The sequence below is a fragment of the Eucalyptus grandis genome, chromosome 7, assembly GCF_016545825.1.
Source record: "Eucalyptus grandis isolate ANBG69807.140 chromosome 7, ASM1654582v1, whole genome shotgun sequence".
Taxonomy (NCBI): Eukaryota; Viridiplantae; Streptophyta; class Magnoliopsida; order Myrtales; family Myrtaceae; genus Eucalyptus; species Eucalyptus grandis.
Window position 1 is genome coordinate 24094698 of NC_052618.1, and position 21616 is coordinate 24116313.

Sequence of the window (21616 nt, forward strand, 5' to 3'; positions counted from 1 at the left end):
GATTAGGGTAACCATCTAACCTTAATTCAGCACGCAAAAATGCCATACGATTCGATGTCAATACAAGTGTGGCACCCCCTGACGCCCCCTGATCCGTTTGGGTCGCCACGTCTACCTTCCTTTCACTTTGTCCTGAAAGTCGATTACTCTGATACCAAAGAGTTATAATAAGTCTATCAGTCCTGGGGGTTTATATCTTTTCCATAGGTCCCTACGCAGTTTACATAGTAGAAGCACATCCATCAACTCCCCTTTCACAAATTAAAATGATGCACACCTACTAAACATTTTATAAGTTAAAGTCGAACACCTTTATTTACATAAGCCTGATGGACATCATTAGTTGGTACATCAAAATGCCAAAATTTTTCTAAATTTGGCTATTTCCAAAAGGTACTCGACTCTTTAACAACCATGTACATAGGCCCATGAGTTAGTGTCGGCGGTCCAAAAATGCTTCATCTACTGACCATCACTCTTGGTCACACCGGTCCGGTCCATCAGCTGGCGGCGGTGGCAACGGCCCCAGCGTACTCCCATCACGGCAGACGAACACAGTTAGAAACTCTTGAATCACCAGGCCGGCGGGAGAACCAATGTCAAACATGATCAGTACCCGCACTCAAACAAAAACCAACCCTCGTATCTCAAGATGGTGGTGCTCTGAACACTCACACTGAAGGTCGATCAGAATACCATAAAATGTGCGGGGGGTGACTAGTAGTAGAGACATATCTTCTAGTATGAAATGTTAGTCCCCAAACGGGGTGAGTACAACTACTCAATAGCAAAAGATCCACTAAACTATATCATGCATAACCATTACTATCTAGTTTCATGCAAGATAGACAAAACATGTGATCAAAGAAATGAATATGCATCAAATCCATAATGCTCTTTAATGCAATGGCAATGCAGTTTCAACACTAGAATGTATCATTTCAGTCACACAAGTCTCGATTATAGGGCCAAATTGTTATGACACGTCCCATTTCATGCCATACAATTTAGTCCCATAACTAGACCACACACACTTAGTAGAACCATCAGTTTTAACATTCAAAATGTTTCATCCCCCAGAGGACCAATGTTTGCGTCCTGCTGGGATTTCGCACCCAACCTGGTGTCATGAAAGCCTCTAGCATTCAGCCACTAGGCCACCGGGCATCTAGAGCATGTTTCGTTATACCTCTTAGGCATCTTGCACCCCACCTGGCATCACGAGGAATCTCCGGGGCGCGCCATGAAAATGGTTACCCCTACCCTCCGAAATTACGTATTAACATATTACTGAGCATCCCGATGCTCCCGGAGAAAACCTCTGGGGCACTACAGACCCCGGGCATCCAAAGGGCATTGACTTATTCGAACCTTTGGGCCTCCCGACTCCCGGGGCATTGTTGACCCAAGGGTCCAACGGCAACAATTAACATTTTAATATCAAAAACAATTTCCAATGCAATGACGTTGGATGTCCCATGAGTCTTCATCAAATGTCAATATTGAATGATATGCTGAATACCAACACCCTCATATCAAATGATAAATCAAGATGCGTTCACTCTTGAAATAGATTAAGCAAACTCGAAATAAACAGTCCCAAAGTCAGAATGCACAGTTTTAGTAAGAATTTTGGTATAACCCCTAAACGAACTTAGAAAATTATAAAATTTTAGTATGTTATAAACAAGATCTAAAGGAAAGGATTTCATGAAGGACACTAAGCCAAATTCGTCATGTATAAAGAGCAGTAATTCACACAACTCAGCCCCAGATTTCCTATATCACAGAACTTACACACTAGCAGAAAAGCACCATTCATTAACAGAAACTTATGCCGCTATATGGATTTCAGAAAATCTGACCAAAAACATATGTTATAGTTTAAACAATCCTTCATGACATTCATGAAGAAGTCGGGACCAAAATTGCACTAGGACTATCCCTAGAAAATCTACAAAATTGTTGAGTTACACTTGATCTAATTTAAATACCATGAATTCAGTAGGATCCCGCGCCTATACCACGGCTATATTCATTTCCAAAATTCCACCACAGATTGTTCTTTCCATCATAGTTCAACAAAATCAGAATATATAAAGATATCCAAAGTATTTCCTCAATTCTTTAGTCCCTATCTACTACAATCACTCAAAATCCAGCATTCATCATTTAAATCCAGACATTTCTCACGTCTATTTGCACTGCCTCAGACAATAACAATCTTGCATTAGGTTAGTAGACTTTTACTTGCCTCAAATTCCAAGTGTCAATGGCAAGCAAAAACAGAAGGCTTGTGGGTCTCGGGCGCGGCTCAACGGCGGCAAAGACTAGCGGCGTTGATGGCGACAGCACGTGAGCACGGTCGCATGAGCATGAACGGAGGGGCGACCTTCTCCCCCTTCCTTTCTCCATTCACTCCCTCGCTCAAACTCTCTCTCTCTCGATCACTCTCTCTCTATTCAAGGTTATGCTCGGTTCATTCTCTCTCTTCCTTCTCAACTAATCCGCCCGTTTTGTTCCTCAATTAGTTGACTAATTAGTCAACTGCATGTAAATCTTTCGGTGGCAGCAAGAACCGAAGACAGCTGGAGGAGGCGTGGCTTTCATTTGCTCGGTTTCTCCTCCTACGCTAGCCACCGAATGAAGAGCAACGTGGCTGTTGCTGAGTGCCCCTCGGTCAACAATTCCCTTTCTTAGTTGACCCTAGTGTCGACCGAATGGGGAAGGACTCGGGGCGGCATTGGACCTGCATGGTCTTTCCTCTCCATGCATAGCCGAATTTTCTTCCTTCAGCTCACTAAGAAATTTTCAATCGATCAAAGTCCAAAGACCTCTCTTGTTGCATGACTGATAAGTCCAAGATATATAAAAAAAAATTGTGGCCATTGGTGGGATTGTTCATATGGCCATTCAAAGAAAATTTTATTTTTCTCCGAAAGTAATTGTTTCGGGGCATCGAGTGACGATGAAACTAGGCCGAATGTGGTACCGACAATACTCCCGTCGATTACTCACGGCTACTGCATATTTGAGGGTCGTCTAAATTTCCGGATGCCACAACAAGATATGTAAACCTAATAATGACATATTTTAAAGCTTCTAAGTGTAACTAGCACAATTTTGACATGATTTTATCATACGAAATGGCGTTCAACTATGGCGAACCCCATATGCACATGAAGTTTGTAATACGTAGCTCAAAAGTCAAGAAGGTAACATGAAATTTGGTCTCTAAGAGATCCAAACAAGCATGGGAAAGCATGCACCTCATAAGCCTTTAATTTTATATCAAAATTTGAAAAAATGCCTAATTTCAATCACTTAAGAATTCGCACAAATCCAACCAAAAATGTGTCATACAGAATGAATTATGAGAAACATTTTTCGTTAAGAACTCACAACTTAATTATGATTATATGAATGATGAAAAAAATAGCAAAACAGATGCGCATTACTATTTATCCCAATTACAACGTCACCTATGTATGTTTACATATGAGATTGACATATCAAATGATGACAAAATCATTCAAATAATGTACCAATAGAAAGCATACTACATGTATTTCATTCTTCATGAAGGCCTTACGGTCAAACAAGCTCATTCACATGCTTAATTTTGCCTAAAATTGCCTCAGATTAATGTAGGGCGCACGCACGCATGCGTGCGCGCGCGCACACACTCACACTCAAATCTAGGAGATTTTGACCTAGCAAAACATATCCAAAAAATATGAAAAAAGTAATATGACACTATTAAGACAATGAGGAACAAATTTCATGGAAACAATTTCGTCAAAAAACCATCTTAGAAGTTAGGACAAAAACGACAAAATGCTGAGGTAGACATCGAGCATATTGTAATGTGTTTTTTAGGGGTCAAATGTTGGTCGTTTAGGCCGTGCAATCAATTGATTCAAAGGTCTTGGAATGCACTTTCTAAATCTAGAAGGTCTCGAGTCGAAATAAGGGCATCTAAGGCCTCATTTTAGGCTAAACAGTAAAAATATCACAGAAATCCGAATATTGTAGATTTGCATTCAAAGCCATACAATCAACCACAAATCATCTTCAACATACATTCAATATTAGTAAATCAATGATCTAACCTATCAATGATATATCTAAGCATTTATATAGTCCATAAGTGTGAACCCTAGCCCTAATTAGCTATTCTAACATCGCTTCATCGGATTGGAGTTTGAGATTGTTACCTTTTGCTTCAATTTCGTCGATTTTGACATAATCGGATAAAACAACCTTGCCGGAACACAATCAGACCTCTAATGAGCAGATCAGGATGGCTATGGAGCGCCATAAGGCTAGCTGGACCATCAGTTTGCAACCTATAGCAAAAACGGTCCAAGACCGAATCGGCCTTTGACTGTCGGTGAGAGAATTATTGTGGCACCCTATAATTTCCATCTACTTGCTTGACTTGTTTCTTAAATTAGGAGAGTTATACTAGATAGAATTCATAATATACACACTGCCAAGAACCCAAAAAATATACAAAAAACACTAGGGCATACTGACACTAGATATCCCACCTCATAGGATCATATACACACTGCCAAGAACCCAAAAAAAAAAAAAAAACAAAAACAAAAACTTTCCCAAACGCTGGACGCTCATCAATCACCACCTACACTGCTGGGCTACCACCATGGCCCGGACCGTCGTCGTACAGCGGCAGAGGCCCCATCAGCTGACCATCCACGCATGCATAGAGGGCTACAAAGGCCAGGTATGCTAGCCCTGCAGGTGCCCCTGCGTCCATCGTCAAGTAGGAGATACACTTGACGAAGGTCATGCCTGGAAAGTGCTAACCGTGGATCTCCTCTTGTCGCCATACGAAATTGGATGGGGCACCATAGAGAATAGTTGTGATGGCAGCATGCAAAACGGAAGACATCTTCTACTCTGAAGAGAAAAATTTACAATAGACAAGTATGAGTTTTTAAATAAAAACTCAACAAGTGAGCCAGTAGTTCAAGTTTGGGGTTCGCTGCTAACAAAGTAAAAATAATAAAGAAACTATCAAGTTGTGTAGTTTACAAGAGTTTAGCTGCAACAATTTCCCAGGAGAAGATGACACTCCACCCTGTACCCCTCACACCCAACTTAGCATCACGAGGTTCTCCGAGAAGTTATTCAACCCTTCTCAGTCCTTTGGAGAGTATGTCATTACTCATTTTCATCCCTCTCCGGGCATCCCGACACCTGTCGCCTCTCATTGGCTCCTTAGCTAACTACACACATCTATAGTCCCGCCTTGTTGCAGCACCAACAATTCCAGTACACTGACAACTCTTATTCCCTTAAAGTTAGGTATAAGTCCTAAACCCAAACAAAGGTGATATAGTTCGAAGCTCCTTGAATCCTCCTTTCCTTATTTATTGTTTTACCTACTAAGCTAACAAATTTTAAGGACGCTTATAAAGCTGAAGCTAAAACAGCGCAGACCATCACTTACCCGAGAAAACATGGACTAAGCCGTGTTGTCGCCTCCTATTCGGGTTTGACTCGATATGCCGCAACATAATGTACTTGTAAGTTAGTGAGTGTTCAGCCTAACCTAGGACTATTTAGTTCACACAAGTCAACAGTTTCAAGGATAAAAGAGGTTAAAGATAACCCGGACATGGCTCCGGCGTCCCCTTGACCTCCGTCCGTGGAGAATTCCGAAGCCTTGCTGTTGCGAGGCTCACTCAAAGTGGCCCGAAACTATTCCTAGGTGATTTCTAGTCATACTTGAATTGTCATGACCTAAAGGTTGGCTTCGTGAAGTCCAAGCGAGATTTCGGTGCTTCTCGAACCTCTCTATCTCTCGGATCATGTAAGCCCCAAGCTGAAATATGGATCAGCACACTAACTCACAGTTTACTCATAAAATGCACTAGAACTTTCCCAACCTCACCGGCTCACGGACTATACTTGCTCTCACTTCGAACCTACAGAATTACCTGCCCAAATTCAGCGCACCATCCTCTCTCTCTCTCTCATGCCTCATGGGCACACACATGCCCGCTTTCAAACCTCCTCACTCTAGCTCGAACTCACCTACTAAACCAACTTAACCAAAAAAGAAATTGGCGCAGGGGCGTTTGGATAGGGTTTCGGTATTCCCCGAGCCTTTTAATTTCCTTGACCTGCATGATCGCAAGCTGGAATCTTGTCTAACAGAACCTAATAGGAAGACAAGGGTCTATGGGCTGTTGATCGGGCACACCTCAATGCCCAAAACTCACCTGCAGTAGTCAACAACGTCAAAAGTCCATATCGTACAAGAGCAGGCACTTACAACCCCTAACTTCACACTCAACAACAACCACAGTCCATAGATCATGCATACAAGGCTGTGAGAAGCTTTTTCGCGCTCCCTAGGTCCCAAGGACAGCCTCGCTTTCGCATCCGAACAGTAGAGAACTAGAACCGGACGTTCCCGACCCAGCTCTGGACAAAGCTTCAGTGCTCAACTTCTACTTTGAAATCATGAAACCGAGCCTCGATTTCCACATGCACAGTTAAGCCAAGCAAATCCGTGCACTTAGAATGATAATAGCCACTCTGCATTAGACTAATCGAGGATTTACTTGCTTGGGCTCACTTGCAGAGAAGGGAGGAGACACGAGAAGAGTTGAGGGGCATTGCGGCGACTCCAATCAGGGCAACACCGCGATGGTCTCGCTACTGGTAGAAGGCGTGGATCGGCGAGGATGCTGAGACGGGGTCTGGTTTGGGCGTAGGAAGAGAAATGAAGGAAGAAAGTGGTGGGGTGTTGTCCAAAGAGAAGGAGTTGAAGCGTTTGTGAAAAAAGAATGGGCTGCTGAAGCTACACATTTCAAGTAAGAAAGGGAGAAAAATAAAATAGAATAAAATTAAGGTGCAATCCCCCCTTTCTTTTGCATTCCACCTGGTGACCACGTGGGGAAGGATAATTTTTTTTTTTTCTGATTTTAGTCCTCCCAGGCATGAAGTAAGGTCGTGGCTAGGCTAAAAGGACATTTGGTGTTTCAACTTAAGTTGTGACCTTAGTCTTTAATATGTTTAACTTAACTGGCGAGAAAAGAAAAGAAAAGAAAATTTAGGTGTCACAAATCTCCTCCCCTTAGAAAATTTCATCCTCGAAATTGGACTTCAACTAAACAAATGGGGGTATCGTTGACGGATTTCTTCTTCACTTTCCCACGTTGCTTCTTCAAGGTCATGATGTCACCATAACACTTTAACTAATGTGATTACCTTTGTCCTTAATAATTGCTCTCTTTGACTCAAAATTTGTATTGGCTCTTCCGTATAATTCACGTTTTGATCCACTTCGATGGTCTCATAATCAAACACATAAGTAGGGTCGAGATGATATTTTCTTAAAATGGATACGTGAAATACGTCATGTATGCTTGCTAATTTCAGGGTTAATGCCAATTTGTAGGCTACTTCTCCAACCCTATCAAATATTTCAAAAGGTCCAATAAAATGTGGGCTCAACTTGCCTTTTTTACCAAATCTCGACACGCCTTTAACCGGCGAGATTTTTAGGAAAACCTTATCTCCCACATTAAATTCCAAATGCCTCCTATGTTTATCTGCATAACTTTTTTGTTGACTTTGAGCAGTTCTTAGTCGATCCTTAATAGTTTTCACAGCGTCTACAGTAACTTGTACTAATTTTGGCCCAATTATTTTTCACTCGCCTACTTCATCCCAACACACTGGAGTTCTACAGTCTCTTCCGTACAGTGCCACAAATGGGGCAGCTCCAATACTTTGTTGAAAACTATTATTGTACGCAAATTCCGCCAAATGCAATTTTTCATCCCAGTTCCCTTTAAAAGCCAACATACAAGCTCTTAGGATGTCTTCCAATATTTGGATTACCCTTTCAGATTGTCTGTCTGTTTGAGTATGAAAAACGCTACTAGCTGGAGCTTAGTCCCTAAAGCAATTTGTAAACTTCGCCAAAATTTCGATGTAAACCTTGGGTCCTGATCAGAAGTGATAGTCACAGGAACACCATGTAGATGGACAATTAGTCTCACATATATTTCTGTGTATTTATCCATCGAATAATCTGTTTGAACTGCCATGAAGTGAGCAAACTTAGTTAGACGATCCACTACTACCCATATCGAATCATGTCCACTAGAGGTTCTTGGGAGTCCCTGCACAAAATCCATAGTGACATGTTCCTATTTCTACTCTGGAATATCTAGGGGTTTCAACAACCTAGCAAGTTTTTGGTGCTCGGCTTTCACTTGTTGACAAGTTAGGCACTAAGAAACAAATCTAGCGATATCAGTTTTCATTCCACTCTACTAGTAGTGTTGCTGCAAATTTTGATACATTTTCATACTTCCGGGGTGGATGCTATAAGCGCTTTTATGTGCCTTTGACAATATCTCCTTTCTAAGCTCCTCATCTTTAGGTACACACAGGCATCCTCGATATTTGACAACTCTGTCCTCAAACACTTGGAATTCTGCCCTCTTACCAATTCGCACCGCGTTGCAAATTTCTAACATTTTTGGGTCGACTGCTGTAGGGTTTGTATTCTCTAGACCACCCGTGGTTCAATCCTCAAGGTTGCCAACACGCCTAAAAGGTGATCCATTTCTAATTTAAATTTGGAGTTGGCAATGGTTTTTAAAATATTCCACTCTTTCACTCTCAAATTTGTCATATTCGCAGCCAACTTACGACTAAGGGCATCTGTCACTTTATTGGCTTTCCCTGGATGGTACATTATTTCACAATCATAATCCTTAAATAACTTTATCCATCTCCTTTGCCTCATATTTAACTCCTTTTGCAAAAATAAATATTTCAAACTTTTATGATCAATATAAATTTCAAAATTTTCCCCATATTAGTAATGTCTTCAGATTTTCAACGCGAGAATAATTGTGGCTAACTCAAAATCATGGGTAGGATAATTCTTTTCATAAGGTTTCAGTTGTCTCGAAGCATAAGCTATGACCTTTCCATGTTGCATCAAGACACAACTGAGTCCTTGGTAGGAAGAATCACTATACACTATGATACCACCAGACCCTGAAGGTAGGGTTAGAATTGGAGCCGAGGTCAACCTTTTCTTAAGCTCTTGAAAACTTTGCTCACACTCATCATTCCATTCAAATTTCAAATTTTTCTTAGTCAAGCGAGTCAAGGGTCTTACGAGTCGTGCTAACCCTTCTGTGAACCTTCGATAATATCCTGCAAGTCCTAAGAAGCTCCGAATCTCCGTCAGTGTAGTGAGTCTGGGCCATCCAACTACAGTCTCAATCTTTGCTAGGTCAACCATTAATCCCTCTCCCAACACCACATGACCCAAAAATGCTACTTGGTCTAACCAAAACTCACATTTACTAAATTTGGCATATAATTTGTATTCTCTAAGGGTCTGTAGCACGATCCGTAAATGTTCCTTGTGCTCTTCTGGCCCTTTTGAAAATACCAAAATATCATCCATAAAAACAATTACAAATTGATCCAGATAAGTTATAAATATCCTATTCATCAGATCCATGAAAGCAGTAGGTGCATTGGTCAAACCAATAGGCATAACTAAAAATTCATAATGACCATACTGAGTCCTAAAAGCTATTTTGGGAACGTCTTCCTCCATAACTCTTAGTTGGTGGTACCTAGACCTTAAGTCAATTTTTGAAAAGACCGAACTACCAGCTAATTGATCAAATAGATCATCAATCCTTACTAGAGAGTATTTATTCTTAACAGTAACTTGGTTCAATTTCCTATAATCAATGCAAAGACGCATTGATCCATCCTTTTCTTCACAAACAGGACCGGTGCCCCCATGGAGATACACTCGGTCTTATAAATTCTTTATCCAATAATTCTTGCAGCTAGATTTTTAATTCCTTCAATTTTGCCAAAGACATCCGATTTTGAGCTTTTGATACAGGTTCTGTTCCCAGAAGTAGTTTGATAACAAACTCAATCTCCCGGTCTGGGGGTAATCCAAGAAGTTCTTCTGGAAATACATCAAGAAATTCACGTATTATACATTAGGAAATTCACGTATTATACGAATTTCCTCCAACTTCGCCTCTTTCTTTTTCTAGTCCTTAACCATCGCTAAATATCCTTGACATCTCCCATCTAAGAGTCTATGTCCTTCCATTGCTGAAATGAGGGTTGTGGAGGGGTCATTTTGTTACCAAGGAACTCATAGTTAGGCTCATCAGAGGGTCTAAACTGGATCCTTTTTCTATAACAATCCACATTGGCTCGCTGATTACAGAGCCAATCCATGCCTATGATTGTGTCATAGTTGTACATAACTATTTCTACAAGGCCAATCAAATGTGTCCTTCCTCCTATCGAGATTTTGCAATTCCTACAGACTAGAGTGGATAATACTTCATCCCTTAGTGGTGTGGAAACATTGAGAGGTAGTGCGAGAGGTGTTGCTTCTAATTTATGTAACCGTCTATATCTTTCAGAGATAAAAGAATGGGTTGCACCCATATCAAATAACGCATATGCTTTTTCATCATTCAAGGAAATTGTACCTGCAATAACGGTCTTGGAAGCTTCCGCTCTCTCTCGAGTCACTGTGTACACTTTTCCTACCTCCGTCGGTCTCTGCGTCTTTCCAAATGGAAGTGTTCCCCTTGAGCGTGGGAGCGCATGAAGCATCTGATTATTGTCGGCTTGTTGTCTCCTTTGGGGGTAGTCTCTTTTAAAATGACCCTTCTGTTCACACTTAAAACATCTCAAGGGATCAGGGAAAGATCCTAGCCCATGTCGCTAGTTACATTGTTGACATAAGTCGTTCTGAAACATAGCTCGACTCACTTATTGTCCATTACTCATCCCTCTAGAATTTCCAAAGGTGGGCTTTTTCCTAGAACTCAAGGGTGCATCTCGAGACGGAAATGGTCACTTGCCACTATGCACATCCTTTGTGGCTCCTTGTAGCCCTGATCGGACCTTTTCCTTGTCCTCCATCTGCTCTCTAATGAGCTCTTGCTTGACTCATTGGGCTCAAGCATATACTTCATTATAGTCTCTTATACCTAAAAGCACTAATTACTTCCTAATATTGGTCTTTAGTGACAGTGTTAGTATGAACACCTAGAGGGTGGGTGAATAAGTGTGAAAATAGATTTTACAAACAATGAAAAACTTACTTTTAACTTGAGTCTAGCTGACTTCAAACTTTGCAGAAGGATTTAGACTTTAACAGTTATTTCTAAGTGCAGAAATATATCGTAGTAAGTAAAGTAAAAGAGTTTAAGGAAAAAAAATAGGAACACATAATTTATAGTGATTCGGCTTAGATTAAGCCTATGTCCACTCTTATACGCTAACAATCTTCTGGCTGATTTCCACTAAGAATCAAAAGAGAATTTACAATCTTGTGATGTCGACTTCTCAATGAAGAGTTTCTACTACTCTCACAAAGTCTCTCTTTGAGTCTCTCTCTTTTGAGTACAAATATCAGCACAGTATAAGGAATAACAAGTAAGTGAGAAGCTTCAGACTTTGGAATTCTTCTTTCACGCACACTGTCGAACAACTAGAGAGGCCTCCTTAAATACTCTTTCGTGCCTTCTCAACCATTGACACTTTTCAAAGGAATTCTTCCAATCAACCCGTTGGACAGAATCAATCAAGGAGATTTTGAGTCGTTTGAAGATTATGATGAAAGCCCGTCAATCCTGTTTGTCCATACAATCAGGATCTTGGTTTCCATAAGTAGATTCTTTCCAAATTAACTTGCTATTCAAGAAGATTTGATGTATCTAAATTCATTCCATTAAAGATAATCAATCTCGTAGGTGATATTTCCAACTAGAATACCATATATAACCTATATGAACCGAACACTTGAACAAAGAAAGATAATCCCTTATATGGATAAGTCTTCATTCTTCTCTTACGTTCAGTCCGGAGCTTGTCAGAGTGGGTAGACTTCTCTCGTAGGTGATATTTCCAACTAGAATACCATATATAACCTATACGAACCGAACACTTGAACAAAGAAAGATAATCCCTTATATGGATAAGTCTTCATTCTTCTCTTACGTTCAGTCTGGAGCTTGTCAGAGTGGGTAGACTTTTGTTGTAAGATAGACTTTGACACAAAGTCTGGCGATCTTCATAACAGAACTTAGATAAGTTTTGTTAGGTTCAAAACAACATAGGAGTTTTCTCTAACATTTAGGCCGTTCAAAAACCTCTTAGCTTTATCCTCAGGGTCCTTAATCAATTTAGGAGCATACCTAGAAAGTTCTGAAAACTTCGCCTCATATTGATCCACAGTTAGTCTCTTTTAACTCGATTGGACAAATTCAGTAATCTTTCGATCCTTCGTACACTTGGAAAAAAATTTCTTGTAGAAAGCTTTCACAAACTCATCCTATACCATTTCCGTACTTATCGAAAATATGGTATTCTTCGATGCCCTTCACCAATATATGGCGTTGCCTTCCAACTGATATTCAGCAAGTGTTATCTTGTCTATGTCATTGCAACCTAGCAACTTAAAAATTCTTTCCATACTATCAATCCATTGCTCCACTTCCTCGGGGCATCCCATTCCTGAGAATTTAGGTGGCTTTAACTTCAGGAACTGCTCTACCAGTTCCTGGGTGCGATGTTCCGTCGAAAGTGGCTGTTGAGGTGGTGTCAGGGGTGGTTGTTGCAGTGGGATTTGGGCCTGTCTCTCCACTAAATTTCCTAAGAAAACCAAGGCTCACAACACATCCTCCATCCTCGGCCCTACCCTCGACGCAGCCACTTCTCTCCTCGGCGGAGACGAGCTCCTTAATTGCACCATCTTTCTCCTGAACTTTCAGCACATTACCCTTATCAGGAGTTAGAGAATAATGCAATTTGTTAAAAAGTAACGTAATATTTCCACGTTACTCAAACCACACTCATCATAAAACTAACTGTCCTTATCAATAATTGACTCAGGTTACATGGACAGTTATGTCCTTATCCATCTAAAATTCCTACACCTTATCACTCCAACAAATCCGGGCTCTAATACCACTTAATGTGGCACCCTATAATTTCCCTCTACTTGCTTGACTTGTTTCGTAAATTATGAGAGTTATACTGGATAGAATTCAAAATATAATAAAAGGCTGGGACATTAAGAAACTAAGCCACCCTCGACTCTATTTACCATAAGCCTTGTCTTTGTACACATCGGGAGATGGGGCTATAGAGGGGGATTTATACAAAAAACACCAAGGGATACTAACACTCGATATCCCGCCTCAAAGGATCATATACACATTGCAAAAAAAAACAAAAAACAAAAAACAAAAACAAAAGCAAAAGCTTTCCCAAACGCTGGATGATCATCGATCACCGCCTACACCGCTAGGCTACTGCCATGGCCCAGACCGTCGTTCTACAGTGGCAAAGGCCCCATCAGTTGACCTCCACATATGCATAAAAGGCTACAAAGGCCAAGTATGCTAGCCTTGTAGGTGCCCATGTATCTACCGTCAAGCAGGAGGTACACTTGACGAAGGTCACGCTTGGAAAGTGTTGATCGTGGATCTCCTCCTGTTGCCATACAAAACCGGATAGGCCGTCATAGAGGATAGTCGTGGTGACAGCAGGCGAAATAGAAGACATCTTCTAATTTGAAGAGAAAAATTTACAATACACAAGTATGTGTTTTTAAATAAAATCTCAGCAAGTAAGCCGATAGTTCGAGTTTGGGGTTCGCCCCTAACAAAGTAAAAATAATAAATAAACTATCAAGTTGTGTAGTCCACCATGTACTCCTCGCACCCAACCTAGCATCACGAGATTTCCTGAGAAGTTATTTAGTCATTCTCAGTCCTCTAAAGAGTACGTCATTACTCCCTTTCATCCCTCTCCAGGCATCTCAACACCTAGGGCCTCTCATTGGCTCCTTAGCCAACTACACACATCCGTAGTCCCGTCCTGTTGCAGCACCAACAATTCCAGTACACTAACAACTCTTATTCCCTAAAGTCAAGTATAAGTCTTAGACCCAAACAAAGGCGATATAGTTTGAAGCTCCTCAGATCCTCCTTTCCTTATTTATCGTTTTACCCACTAAGCTAACAAATTTTAAGGACGCTTATAAAGCTGAAGCTAAAACAGTGCGGACCATCACTTACCCGAGAAAACATGGACTAAGCTGTGTTGTCGCCTCCTAATTCGGGTTTGACTCGATATGCCGCAACATAATGTACTTGTAAGTCAATGAGTGTTCAGCCTAACCTAGGACTATTTGGTTTGCACAAGTCAATGGTTTCAAGGATAAAAGAGGTTAGAGATAACTCGGACATGGCTCCGGCATCCCTTCGACCTCCGTCCATGGAGAATTCCGAAGCCTTACTGTTGCGAGGCTCACTTAGTAGCTTGAAACTGTTCCTAGGTGATTTCTAGTCATACTTGAATTGTCATGACCTAAAGGTTGGCTTCATGAAATCCAGGCGAGATTTCGATGCTTCCCAAACCTCTCTATCTCTCGGATCATGTAAGCCCCAAGCCGAAATATGGATCAGCACACTAACTCCTGGTTTACTCACAAAATGCACTAGAACTTACCTGACCTCACTGGCTCATGGACTATACTTGCTCTCACTTGAAACCTACTGAATTACCTGCCCAAATTTAGCGCACCATCCTCTCTCTCTCTCTCTCATGCCTCATGGGCACACACATGCCCGCTTTTAGACCTCCTCACTCCAGCTCGAAGTCACCTACTAAACCAACTTAACTAAAAAAGAAATTGGTGCAGGGACGTCAGATAGGGTTCCGGTGTTCCCCAAGCCTTTTAATTTCCTTGACCTGCATGATCGTAGGCTAGAATCTTGTCTAACAGAACCTAAGAGGAAGACAAGGGTCTATGGGCTGTTGATCGTGCACACCTCAGCGCTCAAAACTGACTTGCAATAGTCAACAACGTTAGAAGTCCATATCGTACAAGAGCGGACACTTACAACGCCTAACTTCAAACTCAACAACAACCACAGTTCATAGATCATGCATACAAGGCCGTGAGAAGCTTTTTCGCACCCCTAGGCCCTAAGGACAGCCCCACTTGTGCATTCGGATAGTAGAGAACTAGAACCAGATGTTCCCGACCCAGCTTTGGATAGAGCTTCAATGCCTGACTTCTACTCCTAAATTGCGAAACTGAGCCTCGATTTCCACATGCATAGCAAGGCCAAGCAAATCCGTGCACTCATAACGCTATTAGTAGCTTTACATCAGACTAATCGAAGCTTTACTTGCCTAGGCTCACTTATAGAGAAGGGAGGAGATGTGGAACGAGCTAAGGGGCGTTGCCCCCGATGGTGATGGCTCCAATCAAGGAAAAATCGCAATGGTCTCGCTACTGGTAGAAGGCACGGACCGATGAGGAGGCTGAGAAGGGGTCTGGTTTGGGCGCAGGAAGAAAAATGACGGAAGAAAGTGGTGGGGTGTCGTCTAGAGAGAAGGAGCTAAAGCGTTCATGAAAATAGAATGGGCTGATGAAGCTACATGTTTCAAGTAAGAAAGGGAGAAAAATAAAGGAAGAATAAAATTAAAGTGCAATCCCCCTTTCTTTTGCATTCCACCTGGTGACCACGTTGGGAAGGATAAATTTTTCTGATTTTAGTCCTCCCATGCACGAAGTAGGGTTGTGGCTGGGCTAAAAGGACATTTGGTGTTTCAACTTAAGTTGTGACCTTAGTCTTTAATATGCTTAACTTAGCTAGCAAGAAAAGGAAAGAAAATTTGGGTGTCGCAATCGTCACTGGAGATTTTCCAATGGATCTTCTAAACCCTAACCACAGTGAGGTTGAGGTTACACTAGAGGGCTGATGGTGGTGATTGAGATGCTAGAATCTTGTCGAACAGCACCAGTTTGATCCTCTAAGTTGGACTGATTCGGGATGGATTGGTTCTGTCCACCAATGGAGGAAAAAGGGGCCACCGGTGGTTTTTTGGTGGCCAATCTTTAATGCCTTGACCACCAAAGGGTCGGAGACTCCTGGAAGATGAAGCTCGTGGTGGTTGAACTGCAGAAGAAAGTTGCTAGATCTTCGATTTGGGTCAGTAATTCCAGCAGCAAGATCACCGATGCCCACATCAATGATCTGCCTAGTTCAATCGAGTGGCTTGATCGGATGGATTAAGCCACCGCCAAAGCTAGTTGATGCTTCCATCGAAAGCCAGAAGGAGAGGTAGGGATTGAAGGAGGTAGTACGGCCAAAGGCAACGCCATCAGAGGCTTGAATCAACAGAGGGACAATAGCCATGTGAGAGAGGAAAAGAGAGAGATTTTTGGATGAGAAACAACACAAAGAGGAGGGAGATGAATTTTTTGTAAAAATGAAGCCCCCCCACCCAATTTTGGAGGGAAAAAGGCTATTTATACTACCTTAAATCGGTCAATCTCATTTGTCGGTTCGATCTGATGGTAGAAATCTAACTCTAACGACCAAATTATGATTTTAAAAGTCTAATCACCATTAAGAGATATCGAGCAATTGATCGGATGGGCCCGATTAACGAAAATTCGAGTTAACAATGAGAATTGCACTTAAGGGCCCGATTAGGGGTCAAATTCCAAATTCACGAAATTCAAGAGCCAATCTGCAAAATCATAGAAATTGAGGGCATAGAAGTGAAATTTGCATAGTGAGGGTCCTAGAATTGGTTGTCGGAGGTCCAGAATCAATCGATAAAGGGCCTAATTGGCCTGCCCTACCAGTGGCTAGTTGAACTGGTCAAATTTTTTCATGCCGATTTGACTGGTTCTTGATTGATTTTGTCCAATTTTGGCTGGTTCACACATTTGTGGCCTTTAAAGGCTCAAAATTTATGCAATTTGATCTCTCAATGACCAAATTGAAGAGAAAACTTACATGATTTGAGGAGAAATTGATCAATTTCAATTCAATTGAGCCAATTAAATTTCATAAATATGATTTATGGAACCTCTATGACTTACTTGAGTGATTATTATGAAAAAAAATAGACTAAAATCATGAGTACTTAAGATTGAGCCTCCTAAAATAATCAATTTTGCAATTCATTAGCCAAAATTGCAAATTAATAGAAATTGAATTCAATTAATGTTGCAATAGCCCTATTAAACTAATTTCCCATGTATAAGATCAATCGATGTATTCAAATTGACTTTGAATTGAAGTGTTGAAACCTAGGCCAAAAATGAATTGGTGTCTAATATTAAAATTGGACCTAGATTCCTGCAATTAAAGCCTAGTCTTGAATGAGTCAACTTAATTTCTTCGATTAAGACTCAATGACTCAGTTTTCTTACCTTCAAGAGAGTGAAATCCCTCAAATTGGGAAGCTTTAATGCAAATTTTCAAAATTGACACACCATGGATTTGGATTTATGTTAAGAAAACAAGTGGAAAACAATTGTCCGTTTGTAGATTATGAAGAATCGATTTTGACCCCCTAATTAGGGTTTAAAATGACAATTTGTCTTTTGACATGACAAATTGCGAAATTGAACACACGAGCAAATTTAGAATAGTCCATAGACCAAATGTAGTAAAATGAACTACACCTAATTATGGCTAAAACAACAGTAATTTTATTTTTGATCGATTTGAACATGCAAGTTAACCTAATTTTGCGAAATTTTCAACATGCAAGTTTAACTATTTTTTTGGTCAAAGGTTTGATAAAAAAATCAACCATTTAGTTAATTTTTCCTAAAATGTTGATTTTTGAGTCAAATCTTTGAATTTTTGAAAAATTGACTTGAGAAAAGTGAAATTAAAGCTAAATGGTATTTTTTTTTTTTTGTTGAAAAACCAATTTTTGACTTGAGATTGACTTGGTCAAAGGGTTGATCAAAATGTCAATCCAAAAGTTAACCATTTGACTTTATGAGTTTTTTTTTTTCTAGAAAACAAGTTGAAAATTGTTTAAAAACAACAATATTAAAGAAAGAAACGAAAGCATCACTTTTTGGTTGAGAAATGGGCTCTGTCGCGATCAAAAACTTAAATCTCAATTTTTTTTTTACCTTTTTTAATGCGTCAACTAAAAATCATGTATTTTTTAATTAATTTCGAATTCGTACATGGGTTTTTTTTTTATATTTGAGATTACTATTAATTGTCCACCTTAGTGCTGGCAATGTCACATAGAACAATTGGTGTCCACGTTAGATTTCCTGGCAACGCAAATTAGAATTGACACTCAAGTGATTGATTTTTCAAATTTATAGCACTTAAGTGAGCATCACACCGAAGTTAAGGCACTTCTAGTGTACTTATCCCAAAAATGCTTATACATGTGTCCATTGAAGGAGTGATTATTGTAATGTTTGGGAAAATTATGAATTTAGTCTTATACCTAAAATACAGATGTCAATTCAGTTTTAACTTTTCAATTTTGTTAGTATAATCATACACATTTGTGCAATATTTAAATGTAATCTTTCCTGTCAATTGTGATCATAAATTGCAACATGGAAATCAACAAATTGCCCATGTTAGCACACCACTTAGGACAACCGGCACTGACTAGACACCACATGAGTAATTTTAGGTGGCAATTAGCAGGAAAGACTACATTAAAATATGGCCCAAACTTAAGGACTATATTGACAAAACTGAAAAATAGGGTTGATTAAGTGGAATAATTAGGTGTTGACGAGATAATTATGATAATTGTAATTGCATTATAAGACAATCCAATCAAACCTTTGGCAATTGCATATTCTTTTTTCAATTCTAAATGCATAAGAATTTCCAAAGAAAAAGAAGAAAAAAAGATAAGAAATACTTTTAAATATGGGACCTATAAGAGATATTATGGTCAATTTAAGGTGAAAGGGGGAGTCAGAAGTCAAAAAATGGATGAAAAAGTGCAAGTCTTTATGCATTTATTCTTTTTACATCATTGCTCATTTAAATGTTAAACCTAACCTACTTATTTATATTTGAGTTGATGTAAGTAAAATAAGGAGATAGTAATATTAGGGGTGAGCGGTTCGCGGTTCCTTACAGGTTTCGCTTGGAACTTGGAACCTACCCTCGGGTACAGGTGTTGACACCTCAATTTTAATTAGGTTAATTTTATTAAGTTTTTATTTTATTTCGGATAAATAAGATAATTAATAAACAAAGCAAAAAAAAAAAGAAAAAAGAAAAGCAAAGCAAAAGCTCAGCCCATCTTTTTCTCCTTTTCTTCTCCCTCTCGCGTGGCCCCTACGGCCCATTTTCCTTCACCCTCGGCCCGGCCCCTTTCTCTCTTCTTCTTCCTCCTTCCCTTTCCTTCGCCGCTGCAACTCACGCGCGCGAGGAGGCCAACGCGCAAAGGACGGCCTACGGCCGAGGAGTGTAGGGCGACGTCGGCCGGAGGGGATAAGATCGCGGCGCCATTAATGTTGAGCGAGCCATTTGGAAAGCTCGATGGGACACCGGTTCAGCCGAGCGGAACCGGTGGGCAAGCCGAGGCCGGCGCCGAGCCCCTCCGTCGACCGGATTTCCTTCGCCTATAAAGAGGTGGCCGCAAGCATCGTCGGAGGGCGTGGCGAGCTCGGAGATCCTTCACCGAGAGACGTCGGGAAGGGTTGAAGGTCGAGCGCAGAGAGAGCTCGAGTCGCGAGCTCAGCCCACCTTCCACCGAGAGACTTCGGGAAGGCGGCAGCGAGCGACCGAGAAGGTCAGATCCGGCCGGTGGAGGCTCGGATCGCCCGAGTGAGAAGAAATCAAGGCCAAGAAAGGTCCGGCCGAGATCTACGCAGCGGATCTGGTTTTTTTTGTCTTTGTTGTTGCCGCCGAACGCCGTTCAAGTCCCGACACCGTTGCCTCGAAGGGTTTGTTGTCGTGTTTTCCCCCCGCGGAGCCATTACCGTGACCGATCCGCCGGCCGCCGGATCGGGAAGCTGAGTTGCCGCCGTCATAGCCGTCGCCGTCGCCACCGTTCGCCGTTCAAGCTGCCGTTCACGGATAGGTAACGTACCGCCACCGTCGCCGTCGCCATCGCAACCCCCCCGTCGTCCAGTCCTCATTGATGCCGCCATCGCCACGAACAGGTAGTGCTACCGCCGCCGCCGCCATCGCTGTCGCCGCTGCCGTCACCGTCGTCCTCGCGGTTGTGCCTTGGCCCTCTCACCCCTCGGCGCGCGGATTCGCAAACCCTAGGGTTTGCGATTTTGGGTCACGAAGCGGATCCGGGTTTGGAGAGCGGGTAGGGTTTCCGCGATTTAAGGGGCGGCGGAAATCGGGTCGGAGTTCGGTCGGACCGGGTAGGGTTTCGCTAGGAACCCGGGTCGTCGGGCCGGGCCGGGCGTCCCCAAACGCCCGGCCACGGCGTCGTTTTAAAAATAAAAAATAAAAAAGTCGGGCCCGCGTAGCGGGCCCATCTGCGTTTTGGGCTAACCCGGGTCGGACCCAACCAGCGGATCCGAACCGGGTCAGCTTTTTTATATTATATTATGTAATATTTTAATAAAAAAGGAAAAAAAAAAAAATTATTTATAAAAAATATTAAAAATATTTTAATTTCCAGAAAACCGAAAAATGTTTTAAAATATTCAAAAATGTTTTAATTTCCAAAAAAATCGAAAAAAAAAATATTAAAAAAAATTTATTTTTCGAAAAATCAAAAATCAAAAAAATTTCATATTTTCCAAAAATGCCAAAAATTCATGAAAAAGCCAAAAAATTCAGAAAAAGCCAAAAAGACTTGTATTTTTCCAAAAAAATACCAAAAATCCCTTTGTGTCCAAAAAATTAGAAAATGACTCAAAAATGTTTTTCCTCCCAAAATGCATGGAAAATCCCTTGAACATCCAAAAAAAAACCTTAGGGTTTAAACAAGATTAGGTACCGAAAGGGCATTAGTGATTAACTAATGTAATCAAGTCCCCGATCCTAATTTCTCTGGTTGCGCAGGAGTGAGTATTTCTCCGATACTTCACTTAGGTTTCTAATCAACCCACCCCAAATCGATTAGTGGCGACTCCATTTTAAAAATTGATTTACAAGTTAAAAACTTAAACTATTAAAGTCGTGAATTGGTGGACTTGGGAGAGTCCGGGCTTAACTAATTTCAGCCGAGCCATTAGCCTCCTTTAGAGCTCGTACCCGATTGCGGGCGTTGAAAAAAGAGGTCGCGACAGCCTTGGCGACTCGCGGGGACATTTGAGGATTTAGGCCATTTTATCTTGTTTAAACCCTTTACTGACTTGTTTTTTTCTTTTGTGCAGGGTAGTAGCTTAAAGTTTTTATTTTGTTAAAATAAAATGTTTTGTGCATGCTTTACTGTTTTAAACACTACACATGGCATTAACCCGACCGCGGACACAGGCCGCCATAGGATTTCTAGGATGGTGTTAAGAAAGATACGACTCGAACGCGAGACTGCGATGTAGAGGTCGCCTTTCTTTTCCCGAATTTCTTAGCCGAGGTTAAGAGGGTATGCCGCTAACGCGAGACTGCGACGGGCGGATATCCTTTTAATCTCACCAATCCTTCTGAGTTAGAAATCGAGCCGCACATCCCATCTATATGTCTTTGTGCTTGCCATTTTATTTAAAAGCAAAGTGATTTCTTTACCTTTACTTAGTCTTTTCCGGCTCATGGCAAAATAGGGTCAAAGTTGT